The sequence below is a fragment of the Pleurodeles waltl genome, chromosome 1_2 (assembly GCF_031143425.1).
Source record: "Pleurodeles waltl isolate 20211129_DDA chromosome 1_2, aPleWal1.hap1.20221129, whole genome shotgun sequence".
Taxonomy (NCBI): domain Eukaryota; kingdom Metazoa; phylum Chordata; class Amphibia; order Caudata; family Salamandridae; genus Pleurodeles; species Pleurodeles waltl.
In genome coordinates, this window is record NC_090437.1 from 1,265,402,437 (window position 1) to 1,265,413,753 (window position 11,317).

Here is an 11,317-nt window from a genome sequence, read left to right on the forward strand (position 1 = left end):
CTATATACCGTTACATCTGCTGGACCCTTCTGGTTGCGGGGATATATGGGGCTTGTAAGTTACTCAAGAACCCAATGTACCCAGAGCCAGTAAATGAGCTGCACCTTGCAATGGGTTTTTACTGAATACAGCAATTCAATTGGTAAAATATAAAGAGTAAAAAATAGATATCACGTAAACCTAAGTATTTTTTAATATAGAGTTTAGAAGCAGTGGTTATTTGCACATCTCTGAATTTGGGGGTCCCCATACTAGCATGTGAATTACAGGGTATTTCTCAAAATGACTTCTTTCGTACACACTGTTTTACATTTGGAAGGTAAAAACAATTGGCAATAACACGTGTTCTTCTATTCTGTATTCTCCAAAGTCTCCAGATAAAAATGGAACCTCACTTCTGTGGGTAGGCCCAATGCCTGCAACAGGATATGCCCTAAACCACAACGTGGACACATCACATTTTTCCATTGAAAAAGGAGGTGTTTTTTTGCAAAGTGTCTAGCTGTGGATTTTGGCCCCTAGCTCAGGTGGCACCAAGGGAAATGTAGGAGGCTGGCTATGTAGTGTACAAAGCTAGGCACACTGTGGAGGGCATCCAGGGAACACACATTGGTTTACAGGGGTAAAAACTAGGGCCCATATTTATACTTTTTGACGCTAAACTGCGCTAACGCAGTTTAGCGTCAAAAAATTTAGCGCCGTCTAACGCCATTCTGAAGCGCCATGCGGGCGCCGTATTTATGGAATGGCGTTAGCCGGCGCTAGCAGACCGGCGCTGCCTGGTGTGCGTGGAAAAAAACCACGTAGACCAGGCAGCGCCGGCGTAGGGGGAAAATGGCGTTAGGGCGTCTTAAAATGGGGCAAGTCAGGTTGAGGCAAAAAAATCGCCTCAACCCGATTTGCGCCATTTTTTTCGACGCCCAGACGCCATTTAAATGACTCCTGTCTTAGTAAAGACAGGAGTCATGCCCCCTTGCCCAATGGCCATGCCCAGGGGACTTCTGTCCCCTGGGTATGGTCATTGGGCATAGTGGCATGTAGGGGGGCACAAATAAGGCCCCCCTATGCCACCCAATTTTTTTTTTTTTAAATAAAAAATTATACTTACCTGAACTTACCTGAATGTCCCTGGGGTGGGTCCCTGCATCCTTGGGTGTCCTCCTGGGGTGGGCAGGGGTGGCAGGGGGGGTCCCTGGGGACAGGGGAGGGCACCTGTGGGCTCATTTTGAGCCCACAGGCCCCTTAACGCCTACCCTGACCCAGGCGTTAAATAGTGGCGCAAATGCGGGGTTTTTTGACCCGCCACCTCCCGGGCGTGATTTTTGCCCGGGAGTATAAATACGACGCATTTGCGTCGCCGTCATTTTTTTAGACGGGAACGCCTTCCTTGCATCTCATTAACGCAAGGAAGGCGTTCACGCAAAAAAATGACGCTATTTGCCCATACTTTGGCGCTAGACGCGTCTAACGCCAAAGTATAAATATGGCGTTCGTTTTGCGCCGAATTTGCGTCGAAAAAAACGACGCTAATTCGGCGCAAACGGAGTATAAATACGGGCCTAGATCACTTAATGCTCTAATTTTTAAGGTAGCTTGGTCAATCAGTTAGGCCAATCTTGGAGAAGTGCAAAACATTTGTTGTACTCACAGCATCATTCTTGCAATTCACACACTCAAAGGAATAACTCAAGACCAATTTATAAAAATACTTCAGATTTTTATGTAATTTTAAGACCAAGATTAGCAAATTCTGTTTAGTACTTTTCGAGATATGAATTTTTGAAGTTTAATAAAAATAGTATTTTTCGTGCGTAATTATGCACCATAGGAATCAATGGAGGATCACCTTTAAAAATGCATATAAACTTATACAGTTGGTTTACCAAGTTCTTCTTTTTGGGGCTGGTTTAGGTCATAAGTGAGCACACTGTACCAACTGGAGAAGTTCCAGTGGCTCCCGGTTCCGGCAACAGCAGCGGCAGAAGGTCTCTGGAGCTGGTGCAGGACCACTGCGAGGGACCACTTGGGAACGCACTGCACAGGTAAGTTTAAAGATGGATTCTTTGGTCCCCTTGAAGTGTTGAGGTCGCAAGTGGTGGGGGACCCCTAGGGCCCAGCAGGTTCTTCGGTGCAGGGCACAGGGCGGCCAGGTGCAGAGCGAATCAGTGAGCCAAGAGATGTGCACAAAGGTGCCCTCAGAAGCAGGAGGCAGGCTAGGTCAAGGGCTATTTGCAGGACAACAGGGGCACTCTGGTGGTTGGCCGGGATTGTTTCAGCCCCGGGTGGTCTACCCTTCCTTATGTCCGATGTGGGCCGACCAATAATGTGGGTATTGGCACAGTTTGGCCGCTGGAGATCGCAGTGCCACCCTTCTTGGCACACTGGCAGGGTTTCTCCTCGCAGTCATCAGAATGCAGTTTGGACCAGCTGTGGCATCCAGTTTGGGAGTTAGTGGCTGGTCAGTAAAGTGGCCCTCACTGGTTTGATTGTTCCTTGCGGGTTTAGAGTGGTACCTCCACTCTGGAGGGAGTTCGCTGGTGATTTGTGAAACCTGGATGTCCTCTAGGATTTTTATAGAGTTGTCCAGCAGCTCCTCAGCAATTGTCGGGTCCTGGCTGCAGCAAGCAGGGTTTGCCACATTTTCTTTTTGCAGCAGGTCCACAGTTCTTGTGCCTTCGGATCTTCTTGTTGCTGTCTTCTTTTATCTGTTGAATCTGAAATTTTGGTCTAGGGATGCCCACTAAATACTGTACTTAGTGGGCATGTTAGGGGGACTCTAAACACCCACTAAGTGACCACTACCGGTGGGCAGAGGTCACATACCTACCATGGGGGTGGTGCATGCTAGGTAGGTCCACTCCTCCTGTCCTAGCTTTCCCACAATTGCTCCCGCCAAAAGAGGAGGTTTGCAACAGGGCAGCTATCTGCTGCTAGCAGCAGGCCTGGAGGTCGAGTTTCAAAGGTGGTAAGCCCTTTGAAGAACACTGCCAGGGCAGTGCACATTTCTGAGGTTGAGGGTGTTAGCACCTCCACCCAGGGAAGGCTTTGTATTGTATTCTAGAGGGCTGAAGCCCTCACCCAAGGTGTACAGACTTGTATCTAGAAGCAACTATGCCAGGGTGGTTAGGTTTTGTGGAGGGCACCTCTAAGGTTATGCCTGGGTACATTTTATAATAAATCCAACACTGGTACCAGTTTGGATTTATCATACTGAGTTGTTTGATACTAAACAACCTAGGTTTCAGAGTGGCCATCATGTACCTGTGAAACTTGTATCGACCAGTGTCCAGCACATGTATTACAATGGCTGCTCTGTTCACTCACAATGTCCCAGGTTTGGCAAGGACACAGTGGGGGCATATTGCTCATGCAGCTATGCCCACACATACAGTATGGTGCACTCTGCCTTATGGCTGGAAGGCCTGCCAGAGGGGGTGTCTTACACATAGTGCATGCAGTGTATTGTGGACAGGGCATACAAGCAGTTTGCAATGTTGTGTTTGTATTTTATGTTTGCACTGGAGCACTCAGCCTCCAAAGGTATGGCTGGGTGCATCTTGATACAAGGTCCTAGGGGGTGGCACAATCAATGTTGCTGCCCACAGAGGCCTACCCTTAGTACCTCATGCCCTGGGTGCCTCTGTACCATTTACTAAGGCTTACAGTAGCAGTTAAACGTATTTCCAACTGTACAAGGCATCACAACGGTTTAGGGAAAGAGTTCTGGCCCAGGGAATGTAGTTAGCAGGAGCAGTGGGCACTACAACTGCTAGGCTACATCATACATCAGGCTAAAGATGGGGGCTAACCAAAGTAAAAAAATACCTCTCCTCACAGAAAACCTAGCAAACCTATACACTTTTGGAAACAAGACACTTAGGGGAATCCAGGACAGGGTGACTTGTGGGGTTCTCACTGGGTTTTGTTACCAAGAATCCTTTGCAAACCTCAAATGTTGACAAAAAACACTTTTTCCTCACATTTTGGTGCTGCAAAGTTCTAAATCTGAGGGGAGTCACAAACTTCCTTCCACCCAGCATTACCCCAAGTCTCCTGATAAAAATAGTACTTCTCTTGTGTGGATCTGCCTAGTGTCCGTAATAGGAAAGGGCCCAAAACACAACATGGACTACATCAAAATTATCTATTACAAAACTACCTGTTTTTGCAATGGGGGCACCTGCGTTTTTAGTCCCGAGGTTGGCAGTAATCTAGGGAAATCTACAAAACCTAGAGATTTCTGAAAACTAGACACCCGAGGGATACCAGGGAGGTGTGACTTATGTGGATCCCCCAGCGTTTTCTTTCCCAGAATCCCCTGCAAACCTCAAATGACAATGCAGCAAAGTCCAAAAAGTGCACCCGCTCACCATTCCAAGTGGGACAATATTGGGAGTTAGCCAAGATCTCTTGGCCCATATTTAAAATCAAAACCCAAAAGAGTCAATTGTCCTCTTGCTTGCCATTAAGCTGAGATGCTTTAGTTTGCATGGGAGTCTGAAAGACTGTTACCTCCTTCAGTTAGGATGGGGGCATAACAATGCCCAAAGTGGTTGGCAGTCCCATCCCTCTAGTTTTCTTATTTTCCTTGCATCTAGTGGGCTTTCTGTCCCCCCGGGGTGGATCGGAGGTAATTAACCCATCTGCCTCACCCGGTGGGCAGAACAACTTTGTCCCCATTTATTTGGGGTGGGGTATGGCAATACCTCCACCCTCTTTTTAAAAAACAAAATCTTCCTGGGTGTCTAGTGGGCTTTCTGCCCCCATGAGGGCAGATGGGCCTTACAAAAATAAGCCAATCTGACACCAAGGGGGGCAGAAATGGCCAAAATGAATGCCATCCAAAGGGGAGTGACCCTTGCCCAAGGGGCCATCCCCCTAAACAAAACCCACACACAACCATCACTGGTGCCTAAGTAGTTTCTGTCCCCCTTGGAGGCAGATGGGCCTAATAAAGATAGGATGATCTACCCCCAAGGGGGGCAGAAATGGCCAATAGTAATGTGCCCCTCTGGGAAGCGACCCTTGCCCAAGTGGCCACCCCCAAACAAAACACACACACACAACAATCCCTGGCCCCTAAGCGGTTTATGCCCCGCTTGGGGGCAGATGGGCCTAATAATAATAGGCCAATCTGCCCCCAAGGGGTGGCAAAATGGCCAACAGTAATGTGCCCCCATGGGGAGCAACCCTTTCCCAAGAGGACACCCCCATCCAAACAAAACACACACCTACAACAATCCCTGGTGCCTAAGTGTTTTCTGCCCCGCTTGAGGGCAGATGGGCCTCATAAAAATAGTCTGATCTGCCCCCAAGGGGTCAGAAACAGAAACAGTAATGTGCCCCCAGGTGGAGCGACCCCGGCCCAAGGGGCCACCCCGGCCAAAACACTCACACAACATTCCCTGCTGCCTAAGTGGTTTCTGTCCCCTTTGAGGGCAGTTGGGCTTAATAAAAATAGGCCAACCTGCCCCCAAGGGGGAAGAAATGGCCTAAAGAATGATGCCCCCATGGGAAGCGACCCTTGCCATCAGGGGCCTCTCTCCTTATATATAAAATAATAATTAAGTTAAAAAAATCCTGGTGTCTAGCGGTTTCTTCCCCTCTTGGGGGCAGATGGGCCTAATAAAAATAGGCCGATCTGCCCCCAAGGGGGGCAGAAATGCCCTAAAGTCTAATACTCCCATGAGGAGTGACAATTGCCTAAGAGGCCAGTCCCCTTTTGTAAAATAATAATAACAAAAATATCCCTGGTGTCTAGTGGGTTTTTGCCCCTCCTTAAAGGCAGATTGGCCTACAATTATGGCCAATGTGCCCCCAAGGGGGGCAGAAACTGCCAACATAATGCTCCCAAAAGGCAAGTGAGCCTTCCCCAAGGGGTCACTCCCCAAATAATTAATCATTTTTGAAAAAACAAACTCTCTGGTGTCTAGTGGGCATTGCTGCTGCACGATTGCTATGCGGTCCCGCAGCAGGAATACTCAGAGAGATATTGAAGGAAAGAAAAAGCCTTTCCTTTCCTTCAATGCCTCTCTGACTCCCCCTTCCCGAGGAGAAACTTATCTGGTCTTCCCAGGTACGTGCTTGAAGAGCAGCTTCCAGCGCACAAGGATGACCTGTGATGACCTCAGCGCATGGTGCGCGCTGACGTCATTAGATCTCAATGGGGGAGTCAGGGGTGGCAGCAGAAGCGCTTCCGCTGCCATCTCTGCTGGGGGCGGGTGGGTGCGTGACACACAGGGGAGTGCTAGCATTCCCCGTGGGTCAGTGCCAGGACGTAATGGTTACATCCTTGGCACAGTACAACCATGCCTGAGGACGTAACTATCACATCACGGGACCTCCTGGCAGAAGCATAACAAATCATTACTGCAGTTTGATATTATTTGTTAAGGAAGATAACCAAGCAATATGCTCACTCTCCTACCCTGTAAACTGAATATGACACTTTTTTTCATTTCATCTCAGTAGAAGGACGAATCAATAGGAGGGATCAGCCTAATCAATAGGAGGGACATTATTCGATTTCAGAACAGTTAAATTTACAATTCCCACTGCAGTATATGAAACAGTAGCGAAAGCGCTGGCATTCAGAGGAGTTAAACTTACTATTCCCACTCCAGTCTAAACAACAGTAGGTAAAGCATTATATTTTGGAAAGTTTAGATTTATTATTCCCACTCAAGTCAGCACAACAGTAACAAAAGTGTTGGACTTCGGAGGGGTTAGATTTTCTATTCCCACTCCAAGCAGCACAGCAGTAGGGAAGGTGCTGGATTCCATAGAGGTAAGATTTACTATTATTACTCCAGTCTGTGCAGCAGTAGGGAACACGTTGAGTTTCAGAGGGGAAAGATCTACTGTTCCCTCTTCAGTCTGTGCAAAAGTACGGAAAGAGCTGGACTTCGAAGGGATTAACTTTATTATTTCCACTTCAGTCTCTACAACAGTAGGGAAAGCATTGGACTTTGGAGGGGTTAAATTGATCTTTCCCACTCCAGTCGAAGCAACACTAGGGAAAGTACTTCACTTAGAACACATTACATATTTGAATAACCTTATTATTTTAGGAAATAATTAAACTCTTAAACATTTTTAGAATAAAAATATGTATATTTATCAAAAAAATGTAAAAGCAATCAAAAATGTATGTTATCACTAACAATTAAATAATTATTTATCAACAAAAAATTATTGTTATTAAATTATTTCTTAATAAAATAAGAAATACACTACACTCTGGGCCAGATGTATCAAAATCCCGGTTTGCATTTGTTAAAAAGAGAATTTTAAGAAACTGCTATTTGAGAAATGCAAAATGGGATGTAAGAACATGGCGAATCCCTAATAGCGATTTCTTAAAATTCTCAATCGCTATTAGGGAATCACTATTAGGGAACGGGGCTCCATTCATCCACATGGGCCTGAAGGCCCACAGATGCGATTGGTTTTGCATTTCCTAATTTGCAAATTCCTGTTAGAAATTTGCAATTTAGGTAATGCAAATCCAAGGGTGCCGGGGGACTAATACCCCCTTTGATGCCTGCCCCCAAAGAAATTGTGCACATGTAAAGTGCATATATGCCCTAGGGGCATGTGTGCGCTAGATGCCACTTTTAAAAATGTATTTTCAATGCATTTTTTAAATTGCACATGGTTACCACCAAATTTGAATTTGTGGTAGTCACATTTCCTAAATGCCCAGTTCGCATTTAGTAAATGCATGATACCTGTGCATAGGAAATCGCAAATAGGAATTCCTTATTTGCAGTTTCCTATTTGCGATTCCCTATTCAAAGTTGCAATTTTAGGGAATCGCAAAAAAATTGAGATTCCCTAAAATTGCACTGCACTGCCTTTCATACATCGTGAAATGCAATTTTGCATTTGCAATCGGGGGAATTTATCTATTCGCACCATTTGCGAATGCAAAATCCTTTGATACATCTGGCCCTCTACCCCTAAAACCTTAGCAGCCCATACCTTACTATTCCTAAAATAAATAAGTATAGCATAATATACATAATTGCTGATCAATTAAATAATGAAATAGCCATTAATAATAATTTGTTCATTAATTATTACTTAATTAACTTTTCACCCTCTACCCCTTACAATCACAATAGTCCGCACCTACAGCTTAACAAAAATATATCATTATTGCACACATAATGCAATTAAATATCAATGCAATATTTATCAAGAAATCAATCATTAACTGGCAGTTAATTATCACTTAGTAACTTCCCCCATACCCTTATAGACCTCACAAAATGAATCAATGTAACTAAAGTAAATATGTATAGCACACTTTACATAACTGATAATCAATTTAATAATTATTTCACAATTAATAATTGTCAATTAATTATTACTTATTTACCTTCTCGCCAATACCCCTAGAAACTAAGCAGCCTGCCTCTTAAACATAAGAAAAATATAAAATTATTATACAATTTACATATTTAGGAACCAATTAAATAGTTATTAATAAAATAATAATGAAGTGTTAACTAATTATTACTTAAAGAACCTCCATGCCCATACAAGCCTGGCAACCTGCACCTAAAAAATAACTAAAATAAATCAATATTAAGTAATATTTAAGTAATTAATATCAATCACATAATTAATTAGAAATAATCAAATAAGTACTAATTAGGTTTTGCTTACTTGACTTTCCACCCAAATCCCCTACTAACCCAACATCCCTCTATAATAATATAAATTACTATTTGTTAATTTATTTGTTGTTCTCTGCATTTGCCTTTAAAATTACATCTTGCAACATTGCAACACAATTAAAAAAACATTTCACCCAAACTACCACAAAAAAAGCATAACAAATCATCTACAAGAACAAGGAATATGAGGAGAGAGAACAGCAGGACTTGGGTTGGGGGAGTCAGGGTATGGATGAGCGTGAACGCAGGAGTAGTGCGTTTTTCTAGCGGATACCTTAGCTGAGGGCTTCCCGTGTGCAGTGTGGATTTTACCCGGAGCACCGACAACATCACGGTCCGCCAGGGGGACACAGCCATTATCAGGTGTTATGTAGAAGACACCAACTCTAAGGTAGCATGGCTGAACCGCTCAGGCATCATCTTTGCTGGGCAGGACAAGTGGTCCCAAGATCCCCGGGTGGTGCTGGAGAGACAAACTCCTCCGGAGTACAGCCTGAGGATCCAGAAGGTGGACACCCTGGACGAGGGTCCCTATACCTGTTCTGTGCAGACGCAACGGCACCCCAAAACCTCACAGGTTCATCTGATCATGCAAGTGCCACCAAAGAGCACCAACATCTCTTCGGACATCACTGTGAACGAAGGCAGCAATGTGACCCTGGTGTGCATGGCCAACGGGTGCCCTGAGCCACTCCTCACCTGGAGACACCTGACTCCAAAAGTTAGAGAATTTGAAGGGGAGGAGGAATACCTGGACATCCTCGGTATCACAAGGGAACAGTCCGGCAAGTACGGGTGCAAAGCAGGCAATAAGGTGGCCTCTGATGACGTCAAGCAAGGTCACTGTGAACTATCCCCCAACCATCACGGAGTCCAAAGATTAAGAGGGCTTCATGGGCAAGCCTGCCTTCCTGCGTTGCGAGGCTTCAGCGGTGCTCACACCTCTATTTGCGTGGTACAGAGGATAAAAAGCGCCCAGGGCTTGGAGATCAGGAACATCAGAAGCTGCTCCATCTTGCTGGTCTCCAATGTCACCGAGGAGCAGTACGGCAACTACACCTGCGTGGCCACCAACAAGTTGGACTTCACAAACACCAGCCTATTCCTCTACAGACCTGGAACAGCAATGTTGAATAACGGATCCCTGGATCTGGCTGCACCCTTCTGGCTACTGGCTGCCTCCCACTTCTGCCTATTCTACAAATGTTAATACAACACCTTTCAAAACAAAACACACAAAAATTGTCATACAGGAGAAGGAGAGAAAGAGAGGCTGGACTGTTTATTTCACCACTTTGTGTGTTCACGAAGTGAAGAACATAGAACAACGTGAGAAGATGCTGAATATTTGAAACTCAACAAAAAATCCTGTAGAAGACACAAAAAAGGACTGAATTTCTGTGTAAAGAACCAACATATGCCGAGAACATTGAAATGTTGTAAAAAAATGTTTTTTTTTTTCTTTTTCAGTTTGAATTTCTCTTCATGCAAAGGTCTAGCTTTGGTGTTTCTCTGCCTAACCCCTTCCTCTCCTCCCCTGTCCCTCCCCTCTTCCAAATGCCTCTTGTCCCTTTCTATTTGCTGAGCAGGCTTATCCTCCTTATCCCTCCCATAACCCACCCCCTTCTTGCACTGCTGGCTGAGCCAGCAGATGAAAAATAAAAAAAGTGTAACTATTGTTTTATTTTTCATCTCCTGGCTGTTGGCAGTGGTAGTGATGCTCCTCCGCCATTGCGGAGTAGCAGCCCCTGATAAATAATAATGATTAGCCATTAATGTGTAGTCAGTGATTAGTCCAGCATTATATATTCGATTCTGTATTAGTTACTTGAATATTTCTACTTTCTGGAATAATCCATGACTGACGTAGAAATGGAAAGACTGGTACCTTTATTTGTACGGTCCAGTGATACTCATGGTGAAGTACAATATTCACAAAGCTAAAATATGACAGTAAGATCTGGCTGCAGCTCATGGCACATGATTGCAGCACAGGGGAAATGCTTAGGTCTTATCCTTACTGAATCACCATTTCTGGTGGCAGACCTTATCCTCAGAACATGCTAAAACAGACAAAAAAGACTGGGATTGTTAAAACCTTTTTTAGAAAGTCAGCTCATTTCCTTCACAAGTAAAGAAAACAAATCAATTGGCTTAAGTATACAGAAGATATTGTGCTACTTGATCAGTCATCTGCTGAGTCACAAAGAAAGTTGGCAAAGTTTCCCAAATGTGATATTATACTTATAGTTATTATGACAATGTAATATTCAGGTTAAATGAAGATTACATATATCAATCTTGCCGTCAATCATGGTCCCATGATTTAAATTCATAACTTATGTTTTTTCAGATTTATACACAGCTATGTCCTAATTTTCACTTAACCTTTTTTTAAAGTCTGTGGAGCAAAACTAAATCATTTCATATTATATGGCACTGTGGTTGATAAATGTACACTAAACCTTAGTATCATATATTTAAGTTTAAAATTCCTGGTGCCAAATTGTTGGATTAACAACAGCTGTCAGGGTCAACACCAACAAGGTATCTACATTCAGAATTACTCATCAAAATACCCCCCTAGCATGAACTTTAAGCTATTCCTACTACGACAGACATCTCAGTGATCG

General features: G+C 44.2%; 1 pseudogene; it reads left to right on the plus strand.

Moving 5' to 3' along the window:
* The first annotated feature begins 5,958 nt into the window (after nucleotides 1–5,958).
* LOC138256828 (limbic system-associated membrane protein pseudogene) lies at nucleotides 5,959–9,966 on the plus strand (annotated as a pseudogene).
* Nucleotides 9,967–11,317: the final 1,351 nt, after the last annotated feature.